Below are 19,349 nucleotides of genomic sequence, written 5' to 3'. Positions count from 1 at the left end.
GCTTAACTTGTGATTAAAAGTGATCCCCAAGTATTTAAAAAATTTTGTTTGCTCAATTGTTGAGTTGCCAATAAACCATCTCTGTGGGCACCAGCAATTTGAAAAGACAACTACTTTAGATTTGGCATAGTTGCTAGAAAGTGAATTACAATTACAGTAGTCATAAAAGGCATTCAAATACCTTTGCAGGCCCACTCTTGTACAAGAGAGGATGATAGTGTCACCGGCATAAAGTAATAAGGGGACCGCTTGGCCTGCAAATTTAGGCGGATGACAGTTAATAGGGTTCAAAAATTGTGCCAGGTCAGTTAAAAATAAATTAAAAAGATGCGGGGCCAGCACGCAACCTTGTTTAACCCCCTTTAACACTGGGATTTTACTAGTCAAGTCACCGCTAGAAGAACATTTCACTTGGCAAAAGGTATTAGAATGAAGTTTCCTCAAGAGAAACAGAAGACGGGGGTCCATTCCCAGGTAACCTAGCTTGATCCATAGTTGGGCTCTATCTATTGAATCAAAAGCACCCTTCAAATCGATGAAGGCAGCGTATAATTTTTTTGACCCGGTATGCATATATTTTTCAGCAAGGAAGGCCAGAGTGCAGCAGTGATCCATAGCAGATTTGCCTTTGGAGAAGCCAATCTGTTCAGGACCTATGACGTTGCCTAGGCGCATCCAGTCAGTTAATTGGAGTTCTAAATGTTTTGCATACAATTTGCCCACTATAGATAATAAATTAATGGGGCGGAAATTTTCTGGTAACTCCAACCCCCCCCCCCCCTTTTGTATATTGGGATAATTATAGAATCAAGCCAAGAGTCAGGGATGGAGCCATGCAGATCGATAAAAGAGAACCATTTTGCAAGGGGCAAGAGCCACCAATCGGCAAACTGTGAATACCTCAGCGGGAAGGCCATCAGGGCCAGGTGCTTTACCTGCTTTTAAATCCTTCAATAACTCACTGATTTCCTCTAGAGTTACTGGAAGCCAGAATGGCATATCAGTAACTGAGGGGTTTGCTAAGATAGGAGGGGATACACATGGAGCAGCAAAAATGTTAGAGAAGTAATCAACCCATGTTTGCTCAGAAATATTTGGGTCAGTAACAGAATTGTTTTTTAGATTACCTGAAATGATTCTCCAGGAAGAATCAGTAAATAAATAAATATTTCAGAAAAATAATTTTTCCTCCCCTTAACAACACTATTAAAAACACGAATTGTTATAAAGAGGTTCTATTTTTATACACACTGAAAATTCTAATCCATATAAAATCAATTCTAAGAAATCTGTTCGGAAAACATATGTGGAATGCATGACACACTTCAGGCTGTCATGCTCTAACCTATGACAAACATTCTGCTTTTCTAAGGGAAAATTCTACCAGCAAGCTGTTCCTTGCTTCTAGGAAACAGAACATATTTTGTTAAATATTTTTAATGATAACAAAATATTCTGCTTTGAAATCTGTTAAGTAAAGAAGAAATCAGTTTAAACCAATAGAACCTTAACAACACATAAACAGCAGATGTGTTGAACAATTCTATTAATTTCTTTAAAAAAAAAAACTATTCTGTTATGCCAAGCCTGTTAAAAATGGCAAGAAGATCATCACCTTAAAATGATGTCTTAAAAGCCGCTTTAAAACTCTAAAGGAAAAAGAAATCCTGGGAAAAGGTGAGGAGAAAATGCCTTTTCCCTTGGAAGATTTTGTTCACTGGGCTACTGAAGAAAATAATCTGAAGCCAAGTTTGAAATACAGTACCCCACAAGGTCCAGCAATTCCTACCGACAAAAAACAAACAAAACACCTTTCTAGTAAAAGAAGAATAAAAGCAATGGAAGGTGTTTCCATGATTTTGATAAGGATTCTTTGATTTCTTTAGTTTAAAAAAATTAAGCCAAGTCCTCCCTTCACTGAACCAGAAGCAGGATTAACATCTTCCAGCCTAACAATACTACAACAGCAACAACAACAACTAATAATAATAACAATAACAATAATAGAATTATTACTACTACTACTACAACAAAAAATTAAAATAATAAATTAAAATATATAGGGTGTGGTCAGATGGGCAGGTTGCCGCCGTAGTATCTTGACTTTAAATAAGCTACCTGAGTTTGGGGTAGTTCCTCTTGATCCGACAGCACCCCCTAAGCTGGCATCATAGCATTGTGGTCCCATGGTTAGTTGTTTACACTGCTAACCAGGGCTTTTTTTTGAGCAGCAACGGACAGGAACGCAGTTCTGGCTTGGTAGGGAGTGTGGTATAATATGCAAATAAGTCCCCGCTGGTGAAACAGAGGTGACATCAGGGGGTGTGACCTAATACGCAATTGAGTTCCTGCTGGGCTTTTTCTACAAAGAAAGCTATGTTGCTAACACACCACAACCCACAGCTGGGTTGGTGTTTTTTTCCTCTAAATCCTGATGTACATGCACAGAAGCAGACAAGTGCACATGCACTCCTGGCCGCATTCTATGAAGGTACTGAAGCATATGTCAAAGTGGGGTTGGGGGGAAAAAAAACCATGGCAGAAACAGAGTGGAACGATTACACCACTCATGCATTTCTATGGCACACCCAGGTGATCAGATGCCCAGAAACCCAACATAGACGTGCTTCACAGAGATAGCCACTGAAATTTGCCAGTGGCTATTTAATCCATATGGGAGTTGTTTTAGCATGACATGAGCTAGGGATAAGTGGGGCATGGGAGCCAGATGTGCGTGTTTGATTGTGCCCATTTGATCCGAAGGGAAGGGGTGGCTATGTCGGGCCAAACTACTTGTGTGATTGCATCCATAATGAAATGTTTAGAGGAGCTTGAACGTCCTGATGAAGTAATGAACATTAGCAAACAGCAAGGAACTTCTATTTGTATGGCTGGTTAAGCACTATTTAAGTCATTCCTATCCATCACAATTGCTATCTCATTAGCACATATTATAGACCTAAGCACTGGAACACATGCACAGCTTCCAGCAAGGAAAATCCCAGCTGATTACTTGAACATAATATGGGTTTGAAGGGCATAGCCATACAAGGTAAACTACTCCTATCAAATATTCAAAGATTAAACACAGAACTACTGATTAACAACAAATAACTTGATTTGTGTAACTTATAAAATGGACCATTTGATGTGGATTTTCAAAAGGAAATTCATGGAGGAATAAGGTTTGTTAATGTAAATAGTGTTTCTATATGCGTGCACAGGTCTTCAACTTTTCCACACCTGGAACCAGCATCAAGCACCAGACAGGAAGAAAGAGAACTGTGGCTGGAAGATGAGAAACTAGAAGTATGACTTCACCATAGGGTTGCCATCTTCCAGGTCCTCCTGGAGATCTCCCACAATTACAACTGATCTCTTGGCTACAAAAAATAATTCAGCCTGGATATACTGGCTGTTTTGGAGCATGGATTTTATTGGTATTATATTCCACTAAGATCTTCTATCAGGCACTCCCTATCCAGATGTGTGCCACCTGCTTTGACTCCATCTTGGCTAAATTTGCTTTGGCAGCTGTTTTAAGAGACAGTAATGCCAAGCTTTGAGGAATGAGAGGTAAAGAGTTTCCTCAGGCTATGCTAACAAGTGGCTAAAACTTGGGCAGCAGACTGATTTACAGATGGGACATCTGCATGCTTATCTAACTGCCACGGAGGCTTGCAAAGTCAGGCACCCACTTGAATCTATCAGTGTAATTTCTTCAGCAAGGACAAGTCTTCCTGAGTACAAAATCTAATTACTATCAGGGTTGGCTTGATTGCTTTTACTGACCTTGACTGAATTTCTCACAGCAACCTGCCCCAGGCTCCACTTCACCAGCCCTTTTGTTCCCCCAACCCCAACTCAATTAGAGCCAGGAAGTCCACAGATTCTTATCCTGGATTCATTCTGAATTCCTTGACTTTACAATTATTTCTTTGATATTCTTTTGTGATACTACTACAACTATCACTGTTCTGTCAGCCAAAATTGTTCAGTGATATTCCTCTGCTGGCTCTTCTCTTCTGGAACCACAAAACTTGCTATTGCCTTGGGACCTTTGAAAGCTCTACCTAATGGTTCCTGTGTTGCAAAGCATCCTAACTGCCCTTCAAGGGTTAATGTGATTATCAGCAAGCCTGCTCTACCTTGCAGGTGTCTGTAGTTTTGGCCTTCCTGCAGATACCATCTTTATCTCTTTCAAGGACAGATTCAAGAATGTAACTGGTTGATTGCAAGAGTCACGTTCTCAGGGTGTAGGCAGGCAGGAATCCAAAGCAAGTACAAGGTCAAAGTCCAGGAAATCAAGCAGGAGCCAAGTCACCAATGGAGAATCACAAACCGGAATCAGAAGTCAATGTCCAAAAGTCAAAAGGTCAGGGTGCCAAGGAAATCAAGCAGGTCAGGATCAGGAAGGAGTGTGAATGCAGGCCAGAGAATAGACTTGTTGCTTCCACAAGGTTCCCAGGTCCTGGGTGGGAGCTATATGGGAGTCTCAATCAGCCTGCTCCCTGGACGACAGTGACTTTGCTAGAACTCAGGGCTGAGATATCGGAAGAATCGGTGTGCCTCATGCCTTCGCTCTGAAAGTTCTTTCCAGAGCCTGCTTTGAACTCTTGAGATGGGAGGAGGAGAGCTTGGAGGAGATTGATCGTCAACAGCTGACATTGGTGCCTGGAGAGTGATTGATGGGCCAGCTGCTGTTTGTTCAGCTGAGGAACTGGCTGGCAACTCTTCCAGGTCTGTTAACCCTTCCAGCTCCTCCTCATCAGGGCTCATGACACTGAGAATCTGTGCTCAGTTGTGTAACTAGATAGGAGGGGGGAGTTAGGAGTTGATGGTAACATCTTCTTGAGTGTTCCTTCAAGTGAAATCTCTAACTGGATCCTAGAGACCACCTGCTGCCAAAGGGCAAAATAGGGCTATAAGCCAGGGCTATAATAGGGCTATAAGCCATAATAGGGCTATAAGCCAGAGGAAAGACATGCTAACTTTATGCTTTTGCCATGCTAGTACGTTTTGATATGTTATGCTATTTCACAATGGACCGTGACATAAAGAATACTTTAGGCTACAGCTTGGAATCTTACACTGCAAGGTGTTGCATCTAATACCAAGTATTAAACAGATTAGACAGCTTTTTTACTGCTTTGCTGCTAAGCAGTAGAGACTGTACTTCATAATGATACTCTTTTTTAAAATTGTTCAATACACCTTTAATATTTTTACAAAGGTCTGCTTTTTTTTGTGTGCATATTACTGTAACCAGGCTGGTCTAAAGGCTGTATATTACCTCAAGGACCCACAGGGCTGGGTGCTGCTCATGGAACAAGGAGTGGTGACCAGTGGGGAGGCGGGTATCCAGGTTTGTGCTCTTGACAGTTCTCTACACAGAATCTGTGGATCTTCTCACCAATGTACCCTATCCATTTCAGCAGACTGAGTATATGTAACCTCCTCCTCTGTTCACTAATTTTCTCTTAAACACCCCTCTCCTTTCCCCTTCTTTAAATCCCTCTCTCCTCCACTCCTTGTGGCAACTCCCTAGTCCAGAATTCTCACTTGGCCAGAGGCTTAGTTTTCTTGCATTTTGTCTTCCTCTTCTCTCATGTAACTTTTCACACTTTTCTGGACATAACAATTTTACAGCCTTTAGACCAGCCTGGTTACAGTATGACCAGGAATTTAGGATGAGGGCTGCTCTGTATCCGTCCCTTCAGTGGGATCGGATCCATCAGCAGCTTTGGCTGCAGGTTATGTCCCCGGCTAGGCCTAATCTGGGTGATCGCTCTGATAGTGGTCACTTGGTGAGTAGGTCATCCACATCCGCTGCTGGTTCATCAGGCTCTCCCCGCAGTGCAGCGGGGCAGGTGGTTCAACCCCGCATGCTCTGCTGGGAATTTGGATCCCTTGGGGTATGTAATAGGAAGGCGTGCCAGTTCAAGCACGAGTGCCCCATGTGTGGTGATTCCCACTCATTTGACAACTGCCCTAGAGCCCGTGGGCGTAAAAATACGAAGAAGCCTGGTGGGAGTGGAGGTGTCTTTCCAGCTAAGACAGGGGCCCAGACCGATAAGGGTGGGACCTCTTGAGCAGTGGCTGTTGAGGTACCCTCAAAGGGTTGATAGTTTGTATTTGTTAGAAGGTTTTAAAGTTGGGTTTAGGATCCCTTTTCAGGGTCCTCGAGTTCCATTTATGTCAGGAAACCTTAAGTCAGTTCAGGGCTTGGAGTAGGTAGTTAGGGACAAGATTGCAAAAGAGCTGGCTGCGGGAAGGATACTGAATCCTTTTTCACATCCTCCAGTGAGTGCTCTTAGAGTCTCACCTTTGGGTGTGGTGCCTAAAAAGGCGCCAGGTGAATTTCATTTGATTCACCATTTGTCTTTTCCTAAGGGGAAGTCCGTGAATGATGAGATCCCAGAGCACTTATGCTCTGTTAGGTACACCAGCTTTGACCAGGCTATTGCCGTGGTGAGGCGTTGTGGGGTGGGGGCAGAATTGGCAAAATGCGACATTAAGTCTGCGTTTCACCTTTTAACTGTCCATCCCGATGATTTTGAACTTCTGGGGTTTTCTTTCGAGGGTCAATTTTACATGGATAGAGCATTGCCAATGGGCTGTTCTGTGTCATGTTTGGCTTTCGAGTGTTTCAGCACATTTTTCGAATGCGCTGTGCGGGAGAAAGTGGGTTTGCAGGATGTCATTCATTATTTGGATGACTACCTTTTTGGGGGTCCCGAGGGGACTGGGCGTTGTGGGCAGTTGCTGTCTGGCTTTGTTCAGCTGGTGGCGGAGCTTGGGGTTCCTTTAGCGCCTGAGAAAACTGAAGGTCCGACCCAGAGGTTGACCTTTTGGGGGATTAAGACTGAAACTATTGCGCAGTTGTCTAGGGTGCCTCTTCAGAAAATAGTGGAGCTGAGGGCTAGGATTTCTACCTTTCTTCTTAAAAGGAAGGTTACTTTGTTGGGAGTTGCAGCAGCTAGTTGGGCACCTCAACTTTGCTTGCAAAGTGGTTGCTCCTGGGAGGGCTTTTCTTAGAAGGCTGTGCGATGCTATGGTGAAGACAGAGGTCCTTTGCGTGGGTTGCGGCGCTCTGGGGAGGGAAATCCCTCTCCTGGTTTTTGACGGTGTACCGCTGAAAGCGGCGCACCGAGTCAAGAGCTTGGGGGTTCTACTGGAGCCTTCATTATCAATGGAGGCCCAGATAGCAGCCACCGCCAAGTCAGCGTTTTTCCATCTGAAGCGGGCACGGCAGTTGGCCCCCTTCCTAGAGCGTCGTGACCTAGCAACAGTGATTCATGCAACGGTCACCTCAAGACTGGATTACTGTAATGCCCTCTATATGGGGCTGCCTCTGTGCCGAACCCAGAAGCTGCAGCTGGTGCAGAACTCGGCGGCTAGGTTAGGGCTCCCGAAGTGGGAGCACATACGGCCGGGCCTGCGTGGACTGCACTGGCTGCCAGTTATATATTGGGTCCGTTACAAAGTGCTGGTTATTACCTTTAAAGCCCTATATGGCCGAGGACCTGTCTACCTAAGGGACCGTCTCTCCCCATATGAACCCCAGAGAGCACTGAGATCAGCGGGGAAGAACCAGCTGACTATCCCCGGACCAAAGGAGGCAAGACTCCAAAACACTCGCACACAGGCCTTCTCTATTGCGGCACCACACCTTTGGAACCAGCTCCCGGAAGAAGTGCGGGCCATGTGGAGCCTTGAACAGTTCCGCAGGGCCTGCAAGACCATCCTTTTTAAGATGGCCTTTGCCGATTGAATGATCAAAGGACTTGCTCAAAGTGACTTGCCATCATATTCGCTGACAGAATAGCACCAGAAATGTCGATTTTAGTTTATAATTAGAATGTTTTTAAGATTAATGTTGTTTTAATACCCATTGTATAATGTATTGTATGAAATGTTGTTAGCCGCCCTGAGCCTGCTTCGGCGGGGAGGGCGGGATATAAATAAAATATTATTATTATATTATTATTATTATAGTTATGAGATTGGTGAGGGCCTTCACTCTGCGCTGTTTGTGGTTTAACATTTTGTTTTTAGCTAAGAATGTTCCTGGGGTGAGTAACGGGGTGGCTGACACTCTTTCTCGTAAACAGATGGAGAGGTTTCGTCAGCTGGCCCCAGATGCCGACAGAGAGGCGGTGCCAATGGCTATGGCTGATTGGAGAGCTGAGGCTTGCAGAGCGATAGGTCTAGCCATTGCGCCCAGCACCAGGAAATCTTACGAACTGGATGTGCGGCAGTTTGAAGACTTTAGGGCTGAGGTAGGGTATTGCAGCTTTTGGCCCCACCCAGTAGAGCATTTGCTCCATTACTGTGTTTCGCTACAAGGCAAGGGGTTGGCTGTGCAATCCATTAGGGGGTGCCTGTCTGCATTGGCTTTTGTCAGTAAGGCACTGGGTTATAGGGAAGAAACAGCTGACTTTCGTATGCGAAAGATGCTGGAGGGGTGGGCCAGAGAGGCTGGTCCCAGGGTTGATACGCGGAATCCTGTGTCTCCTTTGATTCTGCGGGGTTTGAAGAGGGTTTGGGACGTGATGTGTGCTTCGTCATTTGAAGCATGTTTGTTTCACACTGCGTCTTTGTTAGTTTTTTGGGGGGCTCTTACAGTAAGTGAGCTGGTGGCACAGTCTAGAAACGATGTTTCTGGTAAGGCTCTGTTGTTAAGGGATCTGCAGCTATTTGCGGGTAAGGCAGTCATCACTGTCTGTCGCTCTAAGACGGATCAGTTGCAGAAGGGTATGGTGCTCGAGTTGGGTAGTTGTTCAGAGCTTGAGCTGTGTCCAGTTACTGCGTTGGCTGCTTATTTGGCAGTTAGGGGGCCTATGGAGGGGTTTTTGTTTATACATTCGAATGGTAGCCCATTGACGAAGCATCAGTTTGGGGCAGTAACGGGCTTTGGGTGAGTTGGGATTGTCTGGGGTGCGGTTTGGGACCCACTCCTTTAGAATTGGGGCAGCTTCAACAGTGGCTGTCATGGGGTATCCTTCCACTTCCATTCAGAGATTGGGCAGGTGGCGCTCCTCGGCCTATAAGGCTTACGTGCGACCTTTTATTAGGCCGTGAGTGACTTGGTGTCTGTTTATTGTTGGTTCTGTTCTTGTTTAACGGTTTTTCTCTTTAGATGCTGTTGTTCCTGCCAGAGGAGCCGAGTTCTCGTATGCGGCCATAGCCACGTGTTTTGGGCCGCTCATCAGGCTCGGAGAACTGCGGTTGGCTCTCAGCTGGGACTCAGCAAGCATGTGTGTATCGAATGGCAGGGGCGCTGGGGCCTTCAGTGGTCGGGCCTGCTGCCTTTGTTGTTTAAAGACTGTGTGGGTCCTCCTCCTCAGGTTTTAATTGTTCACCTGGGAGGTAACGATCTGGAACTCTTAAAGGGCGAGGCCTTAGTTTGGCAGGCCTGGGATGATTTCCAGCACATTTGGGAGCGATGGCCTGGAACCACCATAATTTGGTCAGCCATGCTGCCCCGCCTGGTGTGGCGTTGTGCTTGGGATCCTGCAGCTATAGAAAGGGCCCGGTATAAGGCTAATAAGGAGATCAGGAAGGTGCTGGAAAAGGGGTTGGGCCACTATTTGCCCCATCCGGACATTTTGTTGAAATTTCCTGACCTCTACAGAGCGGATGGGGTCCATCTCTCAGAAAAGGGTAATATGCTTTTCCTGAGAGATTTGCAGCAAGGGTTGCGGGTGGCTTTGGGCCTCCCAATGGGCGCTAAGCCCTAAGTAGAGACTTAGCTTTAGTAGTGGCAGGTTTTTGGGGTTTAGGGCACTATGCGGCTAGGGGAGGATTGTGAAGCATCCCCGTTTTGTGGAATTTGGGGTCTGGCATGATCAGCCTTCGGGTTTGAAGACCTGGATTTGGAGAATGCAGACTGTCCGGGAGGCTTGGCTAGAGGGTGCGTTTCTGGCGAGACGTGCATCTGGGTTTGGGCCCTCTGGCGTGTGCCTCCTTGCTGGGCCTGCCTGGAGAGAGCTGAGTAACACTCAGCTCCGGCTGGGGGGCTGGGTCTCTCGCCCGTTAATGGCAGGGGAGCGGCCGCGGTGACCCCTAGCCCTGGCCAGGCTGCTGGTGGGGTACCCTTGCTGTTTATTAGAATATTGAATAAAGTGGCTCAATTTTATACTAATACTCTGTCTGACTCTTTATTCCGTCCTTGGGGAGCAATGGTTGTTTCCTGGTTATTTCTATTCATTCATTCATTCTATTTATATCCTGCCCTCCCCGCTGATTACTAAACTAGAACAATTTTTAAAAAGGCATTTATTTGATACATTTATATTAAGAACAAAACCCTCCTATTTTAAACACAGAATGTAACTGGAAATAATCATCAGTCCTAAACAAACAAATAATCACGAGCCCTAAACTCTTGTTCACAAATCATGTAAATTGGGAAACCTGGCAGCCATCCTAAGTGTAGCAACTAGGGAGTAAGGTACATTAAAATAAATAGGTTTTGCTTTCACATAATCATGTGCAGCATCTAGGTGTTTTAGTTTTAAAAGAATATCCTTGAAGCCTACTGGCAGAGCTGGTTCTAGGTTTTCTGGTGCCCTAGGTGAATCACCCACTAGCTCCCCCCCCCATTATTTAAAAAAAAAAATAGGGAAAATGAAGAGCACAAAACTTTAAACTTTTCACATTTTTAATGTACTGATTTTTAATTTTATTTTTTTAAGTGTGATATGTTATTTAAAAATTGTGAGAATAAGTGCTTGCCGGCCAAGCCAGGAAGGAGGGTGGCAGGATAGGATGAGGTGGGAGACCAAGTCACACATCGGGGAGAGGGGGGTGGCTTGGCTTTGTTGAGGGCAGCTTGGTGATGGGAAAAGACAAGGTGTCAGTGGTCAGAAGCCAGAGTAATGGTCTGAGGGGTGCACCCAGTGGTGCCCCCTAGGCCAGGTGGCGCCCTAGGCGACTACCTACTTTGCCTACTCCAATGCACCGGCCCTGCCTACTGGACTAACTAGCTCAGAAGTATCTTGCTTTTAGGTAAGAGTTATGTGAACTGTTTGTATTATTATATGCATTTTTACATATCTTGAGAACTTGTTAAATAATGTATCAAACCAAATTCCATTTTAGGATAGCTTGCAGGAAGGAACTCTCATACATGGGGTTCATCTCTAGATTGATAACACTACCATGTGGAGCTAACAAAGGACAGCCTGGACAAAGACTTAAGGTAATGGATGACTGACAGAATGCCATAAATTACGCAATGGCATCTGTGGACATTAGTGCCTGGAAGATTTGGTAGCTATGCTGCATGCTCTGTGTTTACATCCAGACTGGATTACTGCAATGGAGTAATTTCAAGGGGCTGCTCTTGAAAAGTGTTGGGAAACTTACAGAATCAAGGTATTGATGTTGACCTTTAAAGCCCTGTGTGGCTTGGCACCTGAAGGTCACTTATGAACCTATTCAACTGCTATAGTCTTCTTCTGAGGACCTGTTTTGGGTGCCTTCACCTTCTGAGATGAGCTGGGTGGCAACCTGGAAGAGGGCCTTCACATTGTGGCACCAGAACCCTGGAACTCGTTCCGCAGATAGACTCATCTGATCACTTTTCTGTTGTCTTGAACAAGGAGATGAAGACTTTTATTTGGCATTCCTTCAGTGATCCCTCCTTTTTGCCTTATGTTTTAACTGTTGCTGTAATGATTTTAATGCATATTTTAGCTTGGTTTTAATTATGTGTTTTTGTTAGATTTAATGCTTTTAAAGACTTTTTAAAATTATGTTTTTAATCTGTAAACCACCTGATGAGAACAGAAAGGTAGGGTTTAAATTTTTTAAACAAATAAATGAAGATGATGAAAAACACTGAGAATTAAATATCTGGAAAAGGGACAAAGACAGGAGGAAGAAGGACTGACTGATACTGAGCCAGTGCCATCCTAAGCAGAGTTACATCCTTCTAAGCCCACTGACTTCAGTGAATTTACAGGAGTGTATCTCTGCTTAAGATGAAACTGTAAGTGGCCAAAGGGGCAAAATCAAGTTAGAAAATTACAGGCTAGAAACTGTCTGCTGATCTATATCTATGTACAATTTTCAAATATAACATTCTGCTTCTTTCCATGCATTATTTGCCCAAAGTAATTCCACAGACTTCAGCAAGGTTATTAAGACTGTGTCATGTTTCTTTTTTAAATTTACAAGTGAAAAGTATCAGTCCCAAGGAGCCAACTGTCTATAGTTAGCAATTTCTTCAGTAAGAAAGAAAACTTAACATTTTCTTCTGCCCTCTTCCAAATATAGAGACTAAATAATGAGCCCCTGACCCTATGTGCAGGCCTGAATCTAATGGGGTCTTAAATTTCACTACAGAGGCTTTTTTTATACACTGTCATTGTTTTCCACAAATTTTAAAGAAAGGGATAAAACACTAAGCACTTGAATGGCTACCAAGGCAGAACAAAGAGAAGCAGGAAGGATATACTAACATATTATTATAACCAATATTTAATCAGTATTTTTTTAAAAAACCCTTCAACTACTCTTCAGCTTAATGACTATCCTAAAACACATATGTCTTAGTATCTTTAAGGTTATCCTGGCTCAGTCATTATTTTATGAATACAATCTAGTTTAGATAAAAGTTGTCTTTCCTTCAAGGTTCTGACTAAACTCCACAAAGCTGTTCATCTTCTCCGGTTTGGCTGTAGGTTATATTCTAATAAGCCATTCACCTCTGAAAGGAAGTTGTACAACAGTTGTACGCAATTATCTTTAATATTCTACCATTGCTGATAGCTACGGACACTACTTTAACACTGATACAATATTCTTTGTTCTGCCAGGATACATGTTGTACTGCCAGATTGCAACACGCACCACTGGAATGCACTTCCCTTAGCTGTGAGTTAAGGATACAACTCTATGGTATTAACATATATTCACATGATGTAAGATCCACTGATGTAAGATTATATAATGATTCTCCTAAAAAATACTGCGGATACACCACAGATAATGGATGAATGTTTAAGTCCCAAACCCTTTTTCCAAACGTCCTGTTAGTCCTGAAACTCAGATATAACTGCTCTTCCTTTTATCACAGTTTAAGGGTGCTGCTGAATCCTGGCATACAGTTGAAGACCCAGGTCTCCTCCATGAGGACTTCCTTTTAATAGCTTCAGCTGATATGCCAGCTATGGCTGTTCCTTGACCAGTGTGATCTGGTCATGGTGATCCATGATCTGATGCACTGGCATACCAAGGGGGCGTGATTAACCCCAGGCACAGCTTGAGGAAGGCCCTTGAAGGGGGCTCTAGCATCATGCTGCATCAACTGAACCTCGTTCCTTTTATTTTTAAAATGCAGTTCAGGCTACAGTCACTAGGGGTGAAGGGAAGTCTGAGCATAGCAAAAAACACTCTAGGGCCCTGTTCACACAGCGTGTTGAGTCCGTGTTAAACTGACCCGGTTCTGTTCCGAATATTTTTGTTCCAGATATTATCGATCAAATTGCCGTACTGCAATTTCAATCGCTCCATGGTGAAACCGTCTTCTGCCATCCACACAACGGCACCATGCAGGGGTTTTTTCCCCCCTCCACTATTATGCGCATAAGAGCATAATGTGCATGAGCACATTGTGTGCATGCACACATTATGCACGTATGCTCATGCACATAGGTAAAAACCATTATGTGGTTATGCGATTATGCACATATCGCTAAGTAGTAAAAAAATTGGTGACCGTAAACTGGATGTCTGAGGCTGCTTTTGCTCTGGGGCAACCTTCAGACATCCGGAAGTTGGTTAATATCGCAGCAGAACTATCCAGATGGAGAAAACTATGAGGTGAAACCAGACAACTAAAAAAACACCACAAAGGAGCAGGTAACAAAATAATCCAGTTTGGAAAAGGATTGGAGGGGGGTGACAATGATTGAGGCAGATGTTGCTGTCTGATCAGCCACTTTTACTGCAGAGATTCTCTGGTTTGACTTTAGTCCTTTGGAAACAATGAGGGATGGGGGCATATTCTTTGGAGGTAGTATGTTTCTTAACATCCAGTCTGATGAAGCTTGTGATCACTATTTTGTGATGCTTTGGCTAGTGTTAGTTAGAAAAAGTTAATACAAAGGCAGATTCTTAACTCTCAAAAATGCCTTGTAGATGTTTGGGATGGTCAGCTTCTGGGCTTGAAAATGGAGAAGTCCACCCAAGTGCCTGCTCAGAATATAAGTGGTGTAATGGAATTACTTTTGGCTGTCAAGTTATAGCTGATTTATGGTGACCCTTTTCAGGGTTTTCAAGGCAAGAGAGGTTCAGAGGTGACCATTGCCTGCCTCCATGTTGGCCCTGCTTCTGATATCTGAAAAAATCAGGCTATCCTGGGGCTATCAGGGCTAGGCTGAGAGTAATGTGAGAGGCCCAAGGTCACTCAGCAGGTTTCTATGGCATGTGGGGATTTGAACCTGGATTCCTCAGATTCTAATCCAACACTTTAAGCACTATACCACAATGGCTTCCATGATGGAGTGTGCTGAAATTTGAACAGAGAGAGAGAGAGAGTTAAATAAATGAAATTTTCACTATATTTCTTTTCTGATCACTGAAACAAAATTTGGATCCAGTGGTACCTTTAAGACCAAACTTTGTTGTGCTGCTTCAGATCAACACAGCTACACACCTGAATCTATTTTCTGCCTATTATTATTATTCATTTTATTTCAAGATTATTACAGGAAATGATTTTGTCTTATAGAGGAGGGCCCAGACCTGGATAGCCCCAGCCAGCCTGATCTCATCAGATCTCAGAAGTTAAGCAGGGTCAATATGGAGGCAGACAATGGCAAACCACCTCCAAATGACTCTTGCCTTGAAAACAAGGTCACCATAAGTCAGCTGTGGCAGAAAAAAAACAGAAGAAGAATTGTTAAAAATGTATCTACCCTGGGCACCAAATGAACTCTCCATTGATATCAAGGACAGATTAGTATGCTCTATATAGGGATGCCTTTTAAAAATCTGGAAATGTCAGCTGATACCAAAATAAGGCAACCAGGCTATTGTCAGAACAATTTTTACTGGCTATCCACTGCTTTCCAGACACAATTCAGTGTTGGTCCTTATCTTAAATGGCTTGTGGCTGGATTTCTTGAAAGAACCTGGGTCCAATATTGTCCAGGTCCACCATTTATGATCTGCCTGACAAGCCCTGCTGTCCATGCCTCCACTGTCAGAAGTGAGGCAGATAGCAACCAGAGAAAGTGCTTTTTCAGTAGTGGAAACTTGTCTATGAAATGCCTTTCCTCTTGATGCTCATCTGATACCAAGGTTATTTTCTTTTAGACACGGGGTATAAACGTTTTTGTTTACCCAGGATTTAATTAAAGGGATAACCTTTTAAAATTGTTTTATAGTGTCTTTTAGTCTGGCAATTGCTAAATTCATTTTAAATTGCTCAAATCTGTTTTTTTTAAATTCTGTTTTATAATTGTAACTTTTAATGTTAAGTAGCATTATATTGTTTTGCAAGCCACCTTGAGCAGGTTCCCCAGGAGGAATGGCACACAAATCCCCTAGATATATACATAATTAGAATAAATTTTATAATATCAATAAAGGGCTTTTAAGCATTAAATTGTTCTTCACCCAGGATTTCAGAGTCAGTCATTAATAATATTTTTTCAGTTTTCTCCCAAAGTGTGAGGCATTGGAACTAAAGTGAAGTATCTTGTATTATATGCTCCCACAACATAATTAAATGCAACAGAACTGTACCAACTTCTTATAAAATTCCAATTCAGTGTGCAATAAATCTAGAAAAAACATTTCTAAATATGAGAGCACAAAATAAATATATGCCCCAATTTGTCTCACTGGAACCAATGTTATTTAGAAATGTGTGGTTTGGGCTGGATCATGCCCATAACTTTTAAAATTACTTTTTATTTTAAATGCACAAGGATGATCAATGGCCCTATGAGAAAATAATTTCACTACCAACAGTCCTTGGGCACCTTAGCATTTAAGCACATTTTTTAAAAAAAGAATACACACGAGCTTTGGTTGTGAACCTGTCAATTCTAATGGACCATTCACTGGCTTCAGTTATCACTGACCACAGAATATTTCAGGACTCTTCTTTAGAACTTGAACTAGAAGACATTGCTTTGAAGTGCCTTCAGTCCATCCTAGTTCCAGAAGGTAGCCTGAAAGATCATTGTTCCTCCCCTTGGAATTTCTGTTTTCCATGTTTAACATCTACACGAAACTGCTAGCTCATCTTGTATTAATGGAGATATTTATGCTGATGACGATCCCTTTCATCAGATCTACATGAAGTCATTTGTTCCTTTAATGAGTGACTGGCATCGTGTGAAAAATCTTAATCCAGGTAAAATATGATGATCATGTGAAAAATCAAACATTGTTTGGCTGGGGAAATGCCTGGTTAGGATTGGACTGCGCTCTGCCTAAAGAATTAGGTTTGTATCTTGAGAAAGTACATGATACATGTGACACAACACATCTTATATATTTTGGTACTCAGGCCCAGCTTTGCTTCTGGAATCTCAGAGAGCAGCAGTGGCACAGAACTAATGTGAGTTGCATGCTCCACTGGAATACAGGCACACACACCACCTTCTGAAGCGGCTTTATTCAGAATCCTATTCAGGTCTGTTCCATGGGGCTTATTTTTAAGAAAGTATTCTTAGGATTCCATAGTTAGCCACTTTCATCAAAGCATCAAACTCCTAGCACTTCCAAGCACCTGAAATTCAGCTTTGAAGATAGATCTGTGACCTCCAGCTTGTCTAGTTTTATCCTCTTGTAGTGTACCAGTAACTGGGGATTGGAATGGGGGAAGAGTGCTGCTTATAAGGGGAAAGAAGCAAGAATTAAACATCACAGCAACATTAACAAGGGCAATACTAACTAGATAATGAGGTGGAAAGCAGGAGTTCTTCTATGCTTTTAATTAAATTTCAAAGTGGAGAAGGCTAAAACATCTTCCCTTGTATTAAAAGGCAAACATGAGCAGTCAAGGTTCGCATTCTGAGCTGAGGAATTATGAAGTTTGGTAGAATCATTCATTTATATTTTATAGCTATGCAGAACATGCAGTCCTTATAATCATTTCTTTCACTTTACACTATTAAGCCCCTGCACTAACAAAAGCTTCTGTATTTTTGACATCTCCCTATTTTTTATTTTCCTCTAAACATGAATATGACTGGCAGCTTAATGGTGTTCAGTGATAGTCACAAGGTATTCTAAGTGATTTGCTCTTTTTTCCCTTTGCTAAGTAAAGACTTTCCACCTTTCAGCATCACATTGTACTTAAATAAAGACTAGCTGTTGTTACAGTAGGTGGCTCCAATAAGAAATAAGCCACAAGGTGGCTAGGGAGTTTCAAAATGTGTGTAAGAAAGAAAAGCTTTGATAGGCAAACCATGGAAAGACAGTCCAATAATTCTTGTCAGTAGAGGCAGAAAATGTAATAGCATCAATCTGAAACAGTGCTGTAAAAGATAATCAGGTGACCAGCTCAGTTTGGAATTTTATTATGCTTACAGAGGTAAATCCACAGAGCAGAAGTGGCCACAGTTTCAACAAATTGTTTATTCTGTTGTTTGAGATAGCAAACAAAAATGCCATACTGTACAAGTGCTGCTCAATTAAGAACGGCGCATGGGTGTCTTAAATTTCTGGTATAATTTTTTTAAGGAATATTTTCTTTTTTATTTGTGTGTATATGTGTGTGTAAAAGTAAGTAGCAAGATAATACATTAGGAGTACAAAAGGGAAGAAGGGTTATATAATAATATTTAAAGAACACACAAAAAATACCTTCTGGGCTATATAAAACAAAAAACAATTCCCCCAGGTCTTTCATTATAATTTTTAAAGACATTTCAAACATTTTAAATTCCAGATTTCATTTCTAATGTTTTACAACTACATTATTAATTCTATTATTGCTACATATTCTATATTAAATATTTTATTTTTACTTATTACACTAATTATTGTTTTTAATATATCAAAATTAAAGGAAAGACAGGTTGCTTACCTGTAACTGTAGATCTTTGAGTGGCAATCTGTGCATTCACACTCGTGGGATAGAGCGCCTGCGCCAATCCCCGAATCGGTATCTGAAAAGCCCGGGATTTTTCTGCACTCGGCGCCAATGGGCATGCGCAGGCGTCCCAGTACGCATGCTCACCGGTGCCAGCGCGGGGATCCCGCCAGTTCCTTCCTGACCACTGGAAGCCCCTACTGGAGAGAGACCGTCAGCAGTGGGGAAGGAGGGCGGATAGTGTGAATGCACAGATGACCACTCGAAGATCTACAGTTACAGGTAAGCATCCTGTCTATCTTCTTCGTGGTCTCTGTGCTTCACACTCGTGGGAGATTAGCAAGCAAGACATACCTGGATGCTGGAAGACGATCAACTGAAGAAACAGCTTGCTTATTTATTTATTTATATTTTGACTTATATCCCGCCCTTCCCACCGAAGTAGCTCAGGGCGGCTTACAACATAAGTTTGCAGCACCGCAGTTCCCAACCGAATCCTCTGTTGAGCATGCACATCCAGCGCATAGTGCTTCGTGAAGGCATGCGGAGAAGACCAGGTGGCAGCCTTGCAGACATCAGCCAGGGACACGCCTCTCAGGAACGCCACTGACGTAGCCATCGCTCTTGTTGAGTGTCCACGAATAGGCCCAGGTAATGGCTTCTTTGCCAACAAATAACAAAGTTTAATAGTTTCAGTAAGCCATTTTGAGAGTCTCTGAGATGAAATCCTGGAACCTAACTTGGAAGCAGCATATGAAACAAAAAGCTGCTTGTCCTTGCGAAAACTCTTTGAACGGTTCAAATAAAACAGCAGAGCACGCTTTACGTCCAAAGCATGCAATCTACGTTCCTCATCCAAGGAAGGTGTAGGGAAAAAAGAGGGCAACCAAACCTCTAAGTTGAGGTGGAACTGGGAGACCACTTTAGGAAGAAAAGCAATGTCCGGAGCTAAAGAAACACCAGCCTCCCGAAAAGCAAGGTAGGGATAATCACAACGCATTGCGTTATGCTCCCCTACACGACGTGCTGATGTGATAGCAACTAAAAATGCAGTTTTCCATGACAGGAGCTGCAAAGAGCACCTGGCCATCAGCTCAAAGGGGTGATGAGTTAGTTTGTCCAGCACTAAGGTTAAGTCCCACAACTGCGGGGGTGATCTTGATGGTGGATGCAGCCTAAACAACCCCCTCAAAAACTTTTTGGAATGAGGGTGCGCAAAAACAGAATATCCCTCCACTGGGTTGTGAAAAGCAGATATTGCTGCCAAATACACCTTAATGGAGGA

The 19,349-nt window shown here is 42.9% G+C and overlaps 1 protein-coding gene across 18 annotated transcripts in view; it reads right to left on the bottom strand.

Annotated features, from left to right (window-relative positions):
- The window catches only part of PTPRM (protein tyrosine phosphatase receptor type M), a 792,664-nt gene that overhangs the window by 476,491 nt on the left and 296,824 nt on the right, over positions 1-19,349 (bottom strand). The window lies entirely within an intron of this gene.

Source organism: Heteronotia binoei, chromosome 7, assembly GCF_032191835.1.
Source record: "Heteronotia binoei isolate CCM8104 ecotype False Entrance Well chromosome 7, APGP_CSIRO_Hbin_v1, whole genome shotgun sequence".
Lineage (NCBI taxonomy): Eukaryota > Metazoa > Chordata > Lepidosauria > Squamata > Gekkonidae > Heteronotia > Heteronotia binoei.
This window is presented reverse-complemented; position numbering and strand designations above follow the sequence as displayed.